The sequence below is a fragment of the Sebastes umbrosus genome, chromosome 7 (assembly GCF_015220745.1).
Source record: "Sebastes umbrosus isolate fSebUmb1 chromosome 7, fSebUmb1.pri, whole genome shotgun sequence".
Classification (NCBI taxonomy): domain Eukaryota; kingdom Metazoa; phylum Chordata; class Actinopteri; order Perciformes; family Sebastidae; genus Sebastes; species Sebastes umbrosus.
In genome coordinates, this window is record NC_051275.1 from 9,648,858 (window position 1) to 9,665,751 (window position 16,894).

The window sequence follows — 16,894 nt, forward strand, 5'->3', positions numbered from 1 at the left end:
AAGTTCCATCTCCACCAGCTACTGTACAACATTAAAATGCTGCTTACGCATTAATCAATCAATAATAATGATCCAATATTAGAGTATAGCACAGTAAAAAAGAACTGCATTAGTACTTTTGATACTTAAATATCATATATGCTAACAATATTGTACTTTAACTTAAGCACACATTTGACTACAAGATCTTTTCTTATAATGGTGTATTTTATAACACTTTTTCTGAAGTAAAAGATCTGAATACTTCTTCCACCGGCTCCTCCTCGTCTGCATGTCGAAGTGTCCCTGCATGGGCAAGATGCTGAACACCAAATTTGCTCAGTGTGTGCATCGGTGTGAGTGCGTGAATGAGCATTAGCTTCCATCCTGATGAGCAGGTTGGCAGCTTGTATGGCAACAGAATGCTGGCATGTGGTGTAAAGCGCTTTGAGTGGTCGGAAGACTAGAAAGGAGCTATATAAATGCAAGTCCATTTACTATTTCAATGCCTATGCACAGTACATATACTGTATTCATTTATTTATATATTTGGAATAGTGCATGTGTTCTATATGTGCTGTATTTAGCCAAAGGGCAGGTTTTTTTCATCTGTTGTCCCTGGCCAGATGTTCCACAGTCTGAGGCACTGTAACAATCTGCATGCAATTCTAAAGCCTATAAATACATAAAGCAAGTGTCATATTCATGCAAAACAACACATAAATCACACTGAACTAGTGGTGCAACCAAAATAAAACCACTATGGCGGACACGTGCCATTACAGCAAAGAAGAAACCAAGTACACCGGCGGATTAGGATGAACAGAAGAGAGAGCAACTGATTTTAAATGATCCACCTCTTTAAATAAGAACTACATTACCAGTATATGGCGTATTTAACAGGAGCTCACAAAATCAAGGCACTTGAACCCCTCTCGGTGACTAAAGATTTCAATCCCTCTCAGTGGAATAAAAATATGCAACAATAAGTTCAATTCGATGCCGACTTATAGTATTGTCTTACCTCAGTGCCTGCATGTGATCCTGTAGAGGTTGGTAAAGCCTTGCTGCTCCCGTGCAGGCTGACTATCAGCCTGAGCGTCTCTCTCTGCTGCTCTTCGTGTCTCTGTCTGAGCCCACCTGTCGCTTCCTCCTCAACACAGTGTCAGGAAAAAACTGAGTCACCCTGAGCCACAGCTCCCCCCCGCCTCCTGCCTCCACAGTTTGTGTTCACTATTGTTTACAAGGCGCTCTCAAGTCTGCCGAGCTGCATGCAAGTGTGTGTGTGTGTGTGTGTGTATGTGCCTGCGTGTAGGTCAGACATGTGTATGCGCTCGTGTGTGTGTGTGTGTCGGTATGTGCAGAGGCCGGTTTGGGTGTGTATAAATAGCACACTGGGGAGGGACAGAGGCTTGCTGAGCAGCTGACTCAACACATTCTAGTTTGGGTGAGTGCTCATCACAAAGAGCAGTATGGCTGGTGCTATTCAAAACACTGCAGGACTCTGTCCAACCAACACACGGCAGCACACAGCAACTGCCAGACCTCTCACTAGTACTGTCAACATAACATCCAGGCCATCCAGGCGTTACAACAGTCAAAAAAAATGTAAGATTCACTGAAATCCAAGTTATCTAAGAGTATCCTGCATACCCTTTCACCAGTGATGCATTCAAATTGCACGGGAAATAAACTTCATAGCACAAAATACCAAGTGTCAAGTGAACCAACACCGATCTTGATCAGATTCAACTGCTATGTCCATATTTCATACATTCTATCCTGGTTTGGAGTACGGACTGCATTCAAAACCAGAAAAGTAACAAGGCAAAAGTGAGCACGGATGGAAAGGACAGACACACAGAGCGCTCTATACCCTCGACTATGTTGTCGCGGAAGTATACACACACAAATGTACACACACAAATATACACACGCAAATTTGTTCATGATGACCGCCAAAATCAACACAAAATGAAAGTTCCTCGTATTAACTGTGACTATATACAATGTAATGTGTCCGTGAAGATTGTGACACCAATGTAACGTGTCTTACGTAGTAATGTTACCCTTGAACAGACTTAGCATATACACGCTTAACGCAACCAGAAAGGGGAAAGTTGACCGAGGTTCTGCCTGGTTCCAAGCTTGCTCAACTGTTACTGGAGCAGAGCGAAAAGGGGCGGGACTTAGGAAGGGCCTATTGCTGAGCTGACGCATGTCGACGCCAGGAAATAGGCCGTGAGATTTGACGACAGTCCTTACATGTTGATGCTCCTCAAGATGCCACCAGTACGCAGCCCTCCATAGAAAACAATGGGTGTGGTAGATTTTTTTAAAGCCTGAAAACACAGCCATGAGAAGGTGCAGTAGTCTAGTTATCTCTCATCCATCCATCAATTATCTGTAACCGCTTATTCTATCCTAGCCGATCTCAGCTGACATTGGCCGAAGACAGGGTACACCCTGGACAGGTCACAGGGCCGACACATATAGAGACGGACAACCATTCACGCTCACATTCACACCTACGGAAAATTTAGAGTCAACAGTGAACCTAACCTGCATGTCTTTGGACAGTGGGAGGAAACCAGAGAACCCGGAGAAAACCCACGCTAACACAGGGAGCACATGCAAACTCACACACAGAAGGGCCCCAAGCCGGGTTTCAACCTGCGACCTTCTTGCTGTGAGGCGACAGCCCTAGTTTTCTCTCAGAGCACTTGAATTACAATATGCTGAAAGATTATTATGGAATTTTTTAACATAAACTTTCTGCCTACTGAAGCTTTAAGTGAAAACTTTGACCGGGGGGGGGTCACCAACCTCACAAACAAAAGGAGGATTCATCCTGTAGGGACCAAAAATGTCACAATGTCTCAAAATGAGGGTGGTGATGGCCTACAGAGAGGAGGTCAGAGCTCTGACATCTTGGTGCCAGGACGACAACCTCCATCTATTAACTGCTGCACTATTTTATGTCGTAGGTTCTAATTCAATTTAAGAGCATGAGATCAAATCATTTTATTGCCAACTTCACTGTAATTGTTGTGCATGTGACAATAAAGAACTTGGCAATACGTTAAAAATGTAGAGAAGCAGGCACAATGCCTCTCATCTAAGTGTTTATAACTATCAACTGTTGCTTCATTAAGGACATCATCACTTATCTACTTTTATGTTTTATGTAAATACACCAGCGGTTGTCCAGGCTGATGATCTACATGACACTTCTGTGCACTTTAACAGTGAAAATAAAAGCTACACGAAAAAAGGTCAGGGGAGGAAAGTTAACGACAATGACAAGAAAGAAAACAAGAGCAGGCGGTTGAGAAACCACATGGGGGTTTCCTGACTATCTTCATCACTTTGTGTCATTTGTTCGCCCTTTGTGTGTTTTTTGCGTAATGCCTTTTTTTGTACAGTGGGTGTCAGTCTGGTGGCAGTCCCCTATAATGGATCTGCATTTATACAAGAAGGGTAATGCAGCCAGGCGTGTTGCGTGGGCCACTCACACCACCGCTGTGGTCGGGAAGGCCCAACAGAAACTATACGCTCTGAGGCCGCCTATAGACTTTTGGACTGAAACCACAAGTCCTCTTCTATCCTCTTCTACATAGCACCATAGAGAGCCTCCTGACAGGCTGCTTCACAACCTGGTGCGCCAACTGCAACCATCGTGGACCGTAAGGCGCTGGGAAGGGTGGTGCGCTCGGCCCAACACATCACAGCTGCCCAACCTGCAGGAGCTGTACACCCAGCGGTGTTGAACATATTGAACATACAATATCACGATTTGAAATCAGTGTGGCCAGGATAGACTTCAGAGCCGAGTGGGGGACACAGGCATATCTGGAAAGATCCATCAAAAAACATCAGGGTGTTGCTGACCGTTGTCGGGAGGGGGGGGGAATCAGGCCCAGACTCGGCTTGATTGTCATGTAGTGTGTGCCAAATGGACAGATAAAGTCGGAGCGACAGCATTGATCGTCCCAGGACATCTATCCAGCTGTTTTCAGCAGCTGGGCCAACGTTGATGCTAACTGAAGTCCATTGTTGGGAGACTGGGGGAACCGGTTTTACATTTATTTGATAATGTTACAGATTATTTATTGTTATATCATTCAAGAAACTTGGTGTTCACTCCATCCGTTCTTTTAACTTCTGCTGTAGTCTACTCTGATCTCCCATTGAACATAGGTCATGTCAGTGGTTTTATAATGGAAAAACATATTTCATAAATTATTAGTGATTAACCGGTAATCGATTGTTAAGGCGGGTGACTATTGGTTGAAGTAATTGCTTAAAATTTTTGTTTGTACACGTGTTTACAAAATAGCCTGTTTCCACATGTCTTCACTATTTCTCTATTTTCCTCTAGGTGCAACAACAACTTTGGTCCGTGTTGCAAATGCAAAACATAACCACACAGTTACAGGCGACCCCCTCCTCCAGGTGTCCCGTATAGGGTCCCTCAGCCCAGTGTCTTGCGCTCTCATTGGCTGTAGCTCTCTAACAGATTCAGGGCCAGATATTTAGCATGCTAGATATCTGGCATGTGTCTGCGATGCATCGGCTAGCCCAGGGGTCAGCAACCTTTACTATCAAAAGAGCCATTTCAGGCAAAATAATAAAAAGAAATGTGTCTGGAGCCGCAAAACATTTGAGCATTGTGACACAGTTTATAGTCTAAGTATATAGTATATGAGTCTAATGCAGTGAGGGCCAAAGAGCAAATGTACTATGGAGTATCAGGGCCACATTGAGGAGAAAAAACATCTGAGATTTCCAGAAAAAAGTCATATTACGAGAAAAAAAATTGTAATATTACTAGAATAAAGTCATAACTTTACAAGAAAGAAAGTCATAATATTACGAGAATAAAGTCATAACTTTACGAGAAAAAAAAGTTGTAATATTACGAGAAAAAGAGTCATAACTTTACGAGAATAAAGTCATAACTTTACGAGAATAAAGTCATAACTTTATGAGAATAAAGTCATAAGTTTAACAGAAAAAAGTCGTAGTATTATGAGAATAAAGTCAATATTATAAAGAAGTAATTTTACGTGTTATTTTCTTTTATTATCGTAAATTTATGACTTTATTCTCATAATATTACAACTTTTTTTTCATAAACTTGTGACTTTATTCTCGAAATCTCAGATTTATTTCTTTTCCTCAATGTGGCCCTAATACTCCGTCGTACCGTCGTACCATAGACCTACAACAATGATAAATAAAAATGAAAACGTAAACAAAAAACAGTTATTCATTTCCATTTTTAAAAAAATCCACAGGGAGCCACTGGAGAGGAGCTGAAGAGCCGCATGTGGCTCCGGAGCCGCAGGTTGCAGACCCCTGGGCTATCCTCTCGGCTTGCGTCTTTGAACAGTTCACACATAGCACTTGAGCGCCGATTTGCAAAGCATCGCGCCAACGTGGATTTGCCTCTGCATCAGGGGCTGAAAAATCAGGGCTAAAGCCGTGTAGTGTGAACTAGACATAACGCAGCTTTGAGGTTTAGCTCATGTTCTGGTGGGTTAAATTTAGAGTCAGTTATTTTGGTCAGTTGTGAAACCCTAACCTGGTTGAGAGTACAGGGTGCACATTGTGCATGTATGTTTTAAGTTGTATTGATCAGCTCCATTTTAATGTAGCGCCGAGACACTGTGTGACTGTGCAGCTTTAAAGACACACCATGACTTTGTCAAAGTGTGGTCGTGGAGGAACCTCTCTTGTTATCAGCGGTTGAATGACATCATTGATTTTTGACATCTTGAACTCTTGACTGTCCCCTCCTTTGGAACATATCTACACAGTCTCAGGCGGATTTTCTCGATAGATGCATGTTTACGTCATTGTTCCCTGCACCATTTTATCGAATTTTTGGCCAAAATCCAGTCTGCAACATTTGACATTGTCTGTGGGTTTCAATAATGAACTCATAAAGATGGACACGTCTACGGGTCGGCAGTTTAAGAGGTCAATATAAGAACAGGAAAAGGAAAAAAGAGAACTGTCACAGCTATGAACCGCAGTTAGTTCACACCTCCCTCGCTCTTCCATCTGTAACGTGAGCCCCGGCACAGCAACATACTCTCCTTATACTCTCCCACTGTCTTTCACGTCATTTCGTTTTCTTGACAAACAGGACCTGCTCAGAATGCGTGGGAGGGAACCACAGCCACATTTAGCCTCTTACCGCAGACATGTACGCAACAAGGGCTCTGTGTCCAGCAGCCACTCCTCACACAGCTACACCACACACTGTTGTGATGCTTCACATGCATCAAGCCCACCAATCGGATTTCAAGACACTACTGCAAGACCTTTTGGACAACATGGAAAGTTTTAACACGAGATGAATGTGATAAAAAAAAAATGCAATCATCACCCTGGTACTGACTGAGAGAAAGACTTGAACCAAACAAACCAGACTGTACACAAGAAGAGCAATGTATGGACTTACCAGTGACAAATTAAGTATCTTAACAGTGTCACGTGCACGGGTTGTCATTTATTTTTGTTTGGGTCTAATGTAATACAAGCCTGCCGAACCCTGTCTCCCAAAAACGATGCGTTACATTTATCTACTGCACCAGATTGATTAAAGAAATCATCATACAAAAGAGGAGCGATTACTGACCTTGATTGCAGTTCAAGGTGTCCGGACAACAGTTTTACAGATGTGTGTTTTATAATGATGGCCTCTGGGGAAAATGCTCTTTTGGCAGCAAGGCTGAGTGACTGTATCTATAGCTCTCTTAATACATCCAGGAGTGGCTAAGTTCACCAAAGGTGTTATAGTCTTGCTTTGAGACATATTAGGTCATCAGGTCCCAGCCAACATTTGTATATTGTGGGGCCCATGTGGGTAGTAAATGGGCTGAAGAATGGGCCCCATATGGGATTGTTCGTGGGTTCCATAATGGCCCCGTGCCAATTGCCCTTGTGGGTTTCATGCAGGGGTACACTGGGTGTTATATGGGCCCAATCTGAACTGCATGGGGACTCCATGGGCTGAAATATGGGTTGTAAGTGGGTTTGTCCACAGTTTCCATGTTGGCCCCATGCACTAATTTCCCAGTAGTGACCCAACTAGGACCCACACAGGTAGCCCAGATGGGGAACCCATGTATGTGGGATCAACTTAGTTGATCTAAGTGGGCCCCAGATAAGATGCCCATTTTGGGCCCATACCCACTTGGTACCCAGGTACCCGCAGCATAACCCATGTTAGCTGGTGTATAGAACAAATACTGTAGGTTTGCCAATTCATTGAGGTTTTGGACTCGGTTCATAGGTCGTGCTGGTCGCCACCACAGTGTGATTTAAAGTGCATTATTGTGATTTGCATGCAGGTGAAAAAAATTATTACTTTGAACGGCTCTTGATCCGGTCGTTGTAGGAAAAACGTGTTAGGCCTACTAATAGGGCTGTGTATTGGCAAGAATCTGGCGATACGATAAGTATCACGATACAGGGGTTACGATTCAATATAAGGCGATACTGTAAGTAAGGCGATACGTTACGAATTTTTAATCACATTTTTTGGAAAGCTGTCAAAGTATAAAGAACACGCCACCATATGCATAAAATCTGAGTAAAAAAAAAGTTTTCTTTCTTTTTATGCAAAGAGAACAGTGGAATCTACATTTACATTAAACACAGTCCCTGTAACATCCAACATCACAGCACTACTCTGAGAGGACGCATCTCTCTGCCAATGAAATAAAGTATTGACTGAGTTCATCTTTGCATGTAAACTATTGATTCAAAATCAATACAGTGTTGTTGAGACTTGATACAGTATCACAAAACATAATATCCCTATATATGCGATTCTTTCGACATTTTCTTACAACCCTACCTACTAATAACAATAACAATGGCTCTCTATTCAAGTGTCCCACTAAGCCATGACAGTGTGACAGTGAGCCGGCCGCATACACAAACAACGCCAGCATCCTGAAACTGAAGCAGTGACATGGAATTCAGCCATTATTCATTGTACTGATAACACCTGTGCTTTTCCTACTGAGACATGTCAACATGTGTTCTGTGAAAAAGGGGTCTAGATTTTTTCACATTAGCTCGATAACAACGCAGGTAGACACCTCAAACCTTCACTTTTTAACTTTAAATGGAACTACAGCAATCAAAATATGAAAATGAGTAGGGATGCACCGATACCGGATCGGATATCGGGCCGATACTGACTCAAATAGCTGGATCGGATATCGGTGACAATGGGGTCGATCTATTCAAGTCAATTCTATGTTTATAAACTATATGCATTATATACTGACATTTGAATTCCTGTTTCAGTTTTGACCAATTTGTTGCTGCATTAAAAAGGTTTGCACCTTAATTGTAATACCTGCTAATTTATAAGATGTTTTGTTATTATTATTATTAGACAGAAGGAGATATGGTAGTATATAATATAATATATATATATATATATATATATATATTATATTATATATATACTCTTAATAATATTAACCCTCCTGTTACCTTCAAATTTACTAACATCTTTTATCCTTGGGGTCAATTTGACCCCAGCAATTTAAACCTCCAGAAAATGATTATAATTAAAATTGTTACCCAAGTTTATGTGTCAGGTACTTTATGTTTGTTTGTTGACTACCTAAATAGCCCTTTAAATAAAATCAATATCTTCACGGGAACCATATTTTGCCACCCCCAAAGCATGGGGAAATATCAAAGTTCTCGTGAGAATGATGTTTCACCTCCCCCATGTCGTGTGAACCATCAGTGGTTCTCGCACTACTACAGTTATGGTTATGTTAGGTTAGGGCCCTAAAGCTTTTTGAAGATTATAAAGTTGCATATGTTGATATTTCTTATATGTTTTATACAGCTAAAATAGCCTGGGGTCAAATTGACCCCAAAGAACACCGATGCGTACAGCATGTGTACAGGACATTGAAAACATATCATCATTTTAATTTTATGTTTACCCAGTTGTCCCCATTAAATTAGGAAAAGTCATTAAATATGAAGCAAAAAAAATGATGTCAATCATTTATTTAGAGACGTTAAACATTGAATGGGGTCAAATTGACCCCAAAGATAATAGGAGGGTTAAAATGTGACCATGGACGTTTGTAGATAGTGAACATGTGTGATCAGGTCACACAGGATCTGATGGGTGACAGATTACAGTGCAGCACATGTTTCCAGGTTCTTGTGATAAAGTGTGTCAGTAAGAAGCAGGAAGTTGTCAGACCTCCTTCATAACAGCAGCAGCAGGCCCTGTATATCTTCTACCCTCTCTCCCTCCTCCCTACCTCTACAGAGAGGACCTCCAGCCGGCTGAGGCTGAGGTGGTCTGATGAGCAGCAGCTGGTCCTGGTCGCCTGCAGGCTGGAGATGGAGATGTCCACCAGGTTGTCCTCAGCTTGTCCTCCTCGCTCTGTCCCGCTGTGGACCGACCTGTCCTCGCCGTCCTCCACATTGGCGCCGCTAATTGTGTGTGTGTCACACTGAAACAGCGAACCTGAAGACGCGTCGCAACGTTTCAAACACGTTTCCGCGTTTTGACTTCCAGAGAAGTACTAGAAAGTCTCCTTCTGCAAGCTCAGCAGAAGAAGAGCATGACTTCCGGATGTCACCTTCAAAATAAAACCAAGACGTCACCACGTCTTGAGTAAACATTGAGGATAGGTTTACACTGAATGACAACATGTGAACCAAAGGGCTTTCCATAGTTTGGGGTAACAATTGAATGCAGTATGAATGCATTTGAATGGTGGTTTTAAAGGTCCCATATCGTACTTGTATTTTGTGTTTCTACTAGATCAGGGGTCTGCAACCTGCGGCTCTTCAGCTCCTCTCCAGTGGCTCCATGTGGATTTTTAGAAATGGAAATTAAAAACTGTTTTTTGTTTACATTTAAACAATTTTATTTTTAATAATTAATATTTTGTATTGAATCATACATATAGACATATATACATATATACACATACAGACAGACTAACAATATTAATAATTCAATTATACAATGAAATGTTTAGTCAGAGTTTCAACGAAAGAGACATGACATTTCATATATTACATTTTCATTTTTATCTATCATTGTTGGAGGTCTATGGTACGACGGTACGACGGAGTATTAGGGCCACATTGAGGAGAAAAAAAATAAGTCTGAGTTTTCGAGAATAAAGTCATAATATTACGAGAATGAGTCACGTCTACGAGAAAAAAAGTTGTAATACTATGAAAATAAAGTCATAGGTTTACGAGAAAAAAAGTCGTAATATTATAAAGTAGTAATTTTACATGTTATTTTCTTTTTTTCTCGTAAAGTTATGACTTTATTCTCGTAATATTACGACTTTTTTCTTGTTAAGTTATGGCTTTATTCTCGTAATATTACGACTTTTTTCTCGTTAAGTTATGACTTTATTCTTGTAATATTAACATTTGTTCTCGTAAAGTTATGACTTTATTCTCGTAAAGATATGACTTTATTGTCGTAATATTACGACTTTTTTTTCTCGTAAAGTTATGACTTTATTCTTGTAATATAAGGACTTTATTCTGGATATCTCAGATTTTTTCCCTCAATGTGGCCCTAATACTCCGTAGTACATTGTCTCTTTGGCCCTCACTGCATTAGACTTATATACTATATACTTAAACTATAAAACGCTCAAATGTTTTGCGGCTCCAGACAGATTTGGTTTTTTGTTTTTTTTGGCTCTTTTGATAGTAAATGTTGCTGGCCCCTGTACTAGAACATGTTTACATGCTGTAATCTTTAAAAAAAAAACGTTATTTTACTCATACTTTCTGCCTGAATATGTCTGTATTCACCCTCTGTCTGAAACGCTCCGTTTTAGTGCATTTCAACGGAATTGCGTTTGCTAGGCACCGGCTTGGGTCCATGTTTACTTCCTGTCAGCTGATGTTATTTACATACACTGCAACAGGAAATAAACTGGGACACATTTAGAATGTTTATGTTTAAAACCGTGTAATGATCTAATTATTGTATATTTGTGACATCACAAATGAACAGAAATCCTAACGACTTGTTTCAAACGCACAATTTCTGAATAGGGGCTGTGTGTATTTCTCAGTATATTGAGCGTTTTGGTAGTTTAACAGTATTTATAAAGCACTTAAACCTGCTTTATTATATAAAAGACATGAAAATCTCACTTTTTACAATATGGGACCTTTAATGAAAAATAATAAGAATAACTTCTTGCAACGACATCAGTTACAGGCAACTGGCTACAGAGCAACCAATATAATTTATGGTGAAAATGCTCCTACACCGGACAAGTTGGATTTATCTCCATTTTAATCTCTTTTTTTATCCAATTTACCTCCTACAATCTATAAAGACTCCTCATCATGCAGGCTGGCCGATATGTTATACTGCATGGTGCGAGGATTAAAAAAAAGAGCTACACAACATTTTGATTTATCATTTAATTTAAAAAAAATAATGTAGCTTAGTTTGCAGTTGTTTCCACAATGTCCTCTATTGTTTTTGGCTGTTTTATGCTTTTATTTTGAAGCAGGTATATTTTGATTTCCTGTTTCATTGCAGTAAACACATGTACACACAGCTCTGGCAGTTTGACAGTAACAAACACCTGCTCCAACACCTGCTGCATTTGTTGTCCCCTAATCTCTAGACATCCTTAATGTTTGTCATGATAATATTAGGGCTGTCAATCTATTCAAATATTTCTTCTTCATTAATCGCATGACTGTCCATAGTTAATCGCGATGAATTGCAAATTAATCACACAGTTTTTATCTGTTCAAAATGTACCTTAAAGGGAGATTTGTCAAGTATTTAATACAATTGGACATGGGAGTGGGCAAAATGCTGCTTTATGCAAATGTATGTATATATGTATTACTGGAAATCAATTAACAACACAAAACAATGACAAATAATTTCCAGAAACCCTCACAGGTACTGCATTTAGCATACAAAATATGCTCAAATCATAACATGGTAAACTGTAGCCCAACAGACAACAACAGTTGTCAGTGTGTCAGTGTGCTGACATGACTATGACTTGCCCCAAAACTGCATGTGATTATCATAAAGTGAGCATGTCTGTAAAGGGGAGACTCGTGGGTACCCATAGAACCCATTTACATTCACATATCTGGAGGTCAGAGGTCAAGGGACCCCTTTGAAAATGGACATGCCAGTTTTTCCTTCACCAAAATTTAGCATAGTTTTGGAGCGTTATTTACGTCGCGACAATAAATAATAAACAATAAAAACGCAAGAAATTAGTGGTGTTAAAATTAATTTGCGTTAACGCGTAATTATGTTTTTTAAATTTGTTTTTTACTTGTTTTTTCTTAAAGGTGGAGAGACCAGTGGTTTTTAGTGAAATGGCACCACCATGTGGCCATTTATAAAGCTCTTTGGAGGCAGAGGTGCAGGTTGATGGCTGTAGGTGGAGGTTTGGGCTGCAGTGTCTGGAAGGATCTGCAGGTGGAGGCAGCGGTGAAGGTTGCTGGTGGCGGAATTAGGTGCAGTCAACAGTGCAGATTGCTGTCACTAGCGTATGTGCTGCAAAGTTTTACCAGTGACCAGTACTGATACACATTTACATTAGAAAAATAACATTATGTCCTGAAAATTATACAGTAATAACTGAAACAACAAAGAAATTAGCTTTTCTTTAAGTAAATGAATTATTTCCGAAAATGAATCATTCTTGTCTGTCACAGTAATAACATTATTCTTGTCTGTCATACATCGCTGGCTTTCAAAGCTGAATAATACTAATGATGTATGAAAGATGTGGAATATTGTAAGGTTTGAATGGAGCATGAATCAGCAGATGAGGGTTGAAAATGCATCGTTTTCTTAATTTTATCCTCTTACTCATTTGTTTAAAATCGTCATAATTAGCACATGAATTCTGGAGATATGGCTGAAAATGTGTTTTGTGAGGTCACAGTGACCTTGACCTCTGACCACCAAAATCAAATAAGTTCATCCGTATCTGACGTTTGAGCCATAGTTTAAAGAAATTCCCTCCAATTCTTGAGATATCGAATGACACCGACAGACGGTCAACGATATGTAAAGTTTTCAAGAGAAGCACAAATCAAATCACACACAATTCTATTCATGTTATTTACTGTTTATCCTGAAATAACCCTGTCATCGCTGTTATTTCTGGTAGACCTGCAGGGATGCCTATTATGCAACAAACTATTGTAAATAAAAATTCTGAATAAATATTCAGGAGTAATTTGGATGAATTTTGCGCAAATTATTTCCTGTGAGTATTGCATCAGAGATGAGTTTCTCTGATATTTTTTAAGACCTTTTAATGCAATTATCTGTATTGCGTTTTTTTTCTTTTTCTTTTTCTTTCTCCATGGTGCTTGGCTATTGTTCTATTAGCTCTTTGGTTGTTTTAACTGCGTACTTTTCTAAAGCAGGACGAGGCTGTTTAGCAGAGAGGGAAGGTGTTCAGGTCTTCACCGTGCCCTTATCCTGTTTATAAATATAATGTATATAATATATATATTAATATAAATATTAATCCAAACTCTGAAAATAACAATTGGTGCATGGTGCACCCATACATGTTCAAAATGGACCTTAAAGGGAGATTTGTCAAGTATTTAATACTCTTATCAACATGGGAGTGGGCAAATATGCTACTTTATGCAAATATATGTATATATTTATTACTGGAAATCAATTAAAATGACAATATGATAGATAGATAGATAGATAGATAGATAGTAACTTTGTTGATCCCGAGGGAAATTCAAGTTTCCAGCATCACAGTTCCATAGTGCAAACATATTAGTAAAAAGGTACAAAAGGTGCAGAGTAGAGCTGTTTGTGGTGTGCAGAATTAAAAAAGTCTATTAAAGTGCACTGTGTGCATTATCTGTCCTGCAGACTGTCCTTTTTGTCCCCCCACCCCCCTCCTCCCCAGAGAGGTGTTGTACAGCTTGATGACTCGGGGGGACAAAGGATATAAAGATATTCGGCAGAATGATGGTATGTTCCCCTTAGCTGAGGTGTGGTTTGAGTAGCTTTCTCATGAGCAAGAACACTGTGTAAAGCTGCTATACCACTGTGACGTCTTCCACTTTATGTATTATGGAGGAATCTTGAGCGTCTTGTTATTTCTCCCAACAGAGCTTAGAATGTTCCAGTAGCATGAAGCGTCTATAAGGATTACTGCATCCTCTGCTTGGGCCAACGCCCTCCCTCTTGTTAGTGTTCTGTCCGCAGCCTGTTTGTACGTGCTTTGTTTTGGTCTTTCAGCCACAGGTTGTAAAGCTGAAGGAGTACCAGGGGAGGTGGAGGGACTATTTGCCAACACAACACATTTTTATTTCTTGTTTGCCTCAAACTCGGAAGAGAAAAAAAGCTACGCAAGCTGTGAAATGACATGTTTTGTACATCAGAGAAACTTTAAAAAGGTCCGCAGCATCACATGTTTCCCATGATGCTGAGGTGTGTCCTTTTAGATGCACAATTGAAACATCTTTCTTTTGAATTTCAGTTGTGTGTTTTATGAGCTTGTGTATTTGTGAGGAGGAACTAGGCCTCGAACGGGTTCCTGTGCACAGTCTTGACACGTAACACATTCCTCCTTCGCAGCACAGCTCCTCTCTGATCCACGGGGGAATATTAATGGTTCGCCATGCGTCATTCTACTTAATAGTAAATGAAGAATTGAAGTACAAACTAACTGCAGTTAGTTTTTCGTCTGCGTGCTGACTGCTGCTCCACCCTCCTGTCCTCGAGAGCCCATAACACAGCGATGACTCACTTCCTTTGCTTGTTGAAATCTCTCTTTCACAGAGTTGCAGATCCTCATGAAGCCACGTGATGATGAAACAGAGATCACAAAGACATATCACAGATTAAACTGGATTATTTCACTCGTGGCACTTACTTTTAAACAAAGTGGAAAAAGCACTAAATGTCAAATGTGATGCAGGTTCTGCAGCAGAGCCGTCAAACATTTATTTTCTTTACTAACTATAATGTATAGGCTTAATGTAGCTTAGATATGCACTGTGCATCTAATCACACTCTCAATATTTAAAGTTCTACTGAAATCAAATTACATTTCTGTGTCTGCTACAGCACATTATCTGCTCTGTAGATCACATCCTGTGTTCTCCTTTGAGAGAATAAACAGAAACTGAAAGAGAGAACTTATATTTTAGGTTTCAAAATGATTCTATACTATATTTTTCAATTGACTTGTCAGAAATGTGCCGAACAAAGAAATACACATAAATGAGTTCCAGTGAACTGCTCTGTTCATCATCAGGTCAGTGAGGCATGATGAGAAACACTTGTGATGTCTGGAAACAGACGTTGCTGTTGAGTTATTCAAATGCCCTGCCTATAGTTTGGAGCTCAGTTAACGTGTCAATGAGCTCTTTTGTGCTCGCAGCCAGAAGAGTTTTAGCAACTAGTGTATTAAAGGTCCCATATCGTGCTCCTTTTTGGGTTCACACTTGTATTTTGTGTTTCTACTAGAACATGTTTACATGCTGTAATGTTAAAAAAAGACTTTATTTTCCTCATACTGTCGGCCTGAAAATGCCTGTATTTACCCCTCTGACTGAAACGCTCCGTTTTAACGCATTTCAACGGAATTGCGACGAAATTGCAACAGAATTGCGTTGCTAGGCAACAGCTTGGGTCCATGTGTACTTCCTGTCAGCTGATGACATTCACATACACTGCAACCAGGAATAAACTGGGACACATTTAGAATGTTTACGCTTAAATCTGTGTAAAGGGTCTAAATATTGTATATTTGTGACATCACAAATGGGCAGAAATCCTGACAGCTTGTTTCAAATGCAGAGTTTTTGAATACGGGCTGTGTATTTCACTGTGGATTGAGTGTTTCGATACTTTCACAGTATTTATATAGGACTTAAACCTGCTTTATAATAAAAAAAACAGGAAAATTTCACTTTTTTATAATATGGTACCTTTAGATGTTTAGTTCTCAGTTGATGAATAGTTCCCTCTACAGACAGAAGCTGAGCTCCGATCTGTTGTCACTCTGCTTCAGTATCAGCGTCCTCCAGGTCAATAATAAACCCGATCACAGCTCATGTGCACACTGAGCACAGAGCTGTGTGTGTGTGCGTGCGTGTATGTATGTGTGCGTGTGTGTGTGTGTGTGTGTGTGTGTGTGTGTGTGTGTGTGTGTGCGCGTGTGCGTGTGTGTGTGTGTGTGTTTTAGATGCTGGTAGATTTCCATTCAGCTGATAGAAGTGTGTGTCTCTGTGTTTTAGATGCTGGTAGATTTCCATTCAGCTGATGGGAGGATCCCTGAGGCATATATATAAAACAGTAGATATGACCTGTGGTGCCTTCAAATGGGGTGGTGTTTAACATGTTTACGAGATGAGTCCATATGAAAGCTAATGTTTTTTTATATTCAAAGTAATGAGTGTAAGACAACTGTGTCTACAATCAATGAACCAAAAAAGATTTTAGTAGAATTTTGATTATTATAGTTCCAAGAAAACAAAGCATGCTTTCAATCATGAAGATAATCTATAATCATTTTGCATTTATATTGCAGACAATGATTTTTTCCAATTTTTTCCTGAACTTAATATGTAAGAACTGTCTTTGGTATTCTGAATGGCGAATACACTACACTAAGCAATATATTTTATGTACAATAGATATCCAATATAGATCCAGTATTATGGGTATTATAGGCAGGCAATTACAATCAGTCACTTCCTGTTTTGCAGTTTTTTCTTTTCGTTTTTTTGTAGGTGGTCCTTCTTAATGTAGCCCAGGACACATTCGCATACACACTGCTAAAAGAATGTGGCCACCTCTGAATGTGGTCTGAAAGATCCAATCTCAATGCGT

The 16,894-nt window shown here is 39.8% G+C and overlaps 1 protein-coding gene across 2 annotated transcripts in view; it reads right to left on the reverse strand.

Moving 5' to 3' along the window:
* The window catches only part of LOC119491337 (kinase suppressor of Ras 1-like), a 44,945-nt gene extending 35,370 nt beyond the window's left edge, over window positions 1-9,575 (reverse strand). The window contains exon 1 of one of the 2 annotated variants that reach the window (XM_037775237.1): window positions 9,300-9,575. The gene's annotated coding sequence lies outside the window, so the exon portion shown is untranslated. Of the gene's footprint in view, window positions 1-1,003; window positions 1,303-9,299 lie in introns of those variants that run through there. The other variant, XM_037775238.1, reaches the window with a different exon arrangement.
* Between the last annotated feature and the right edge of the window lie 7,319 nt (window positions 9,576-16,894).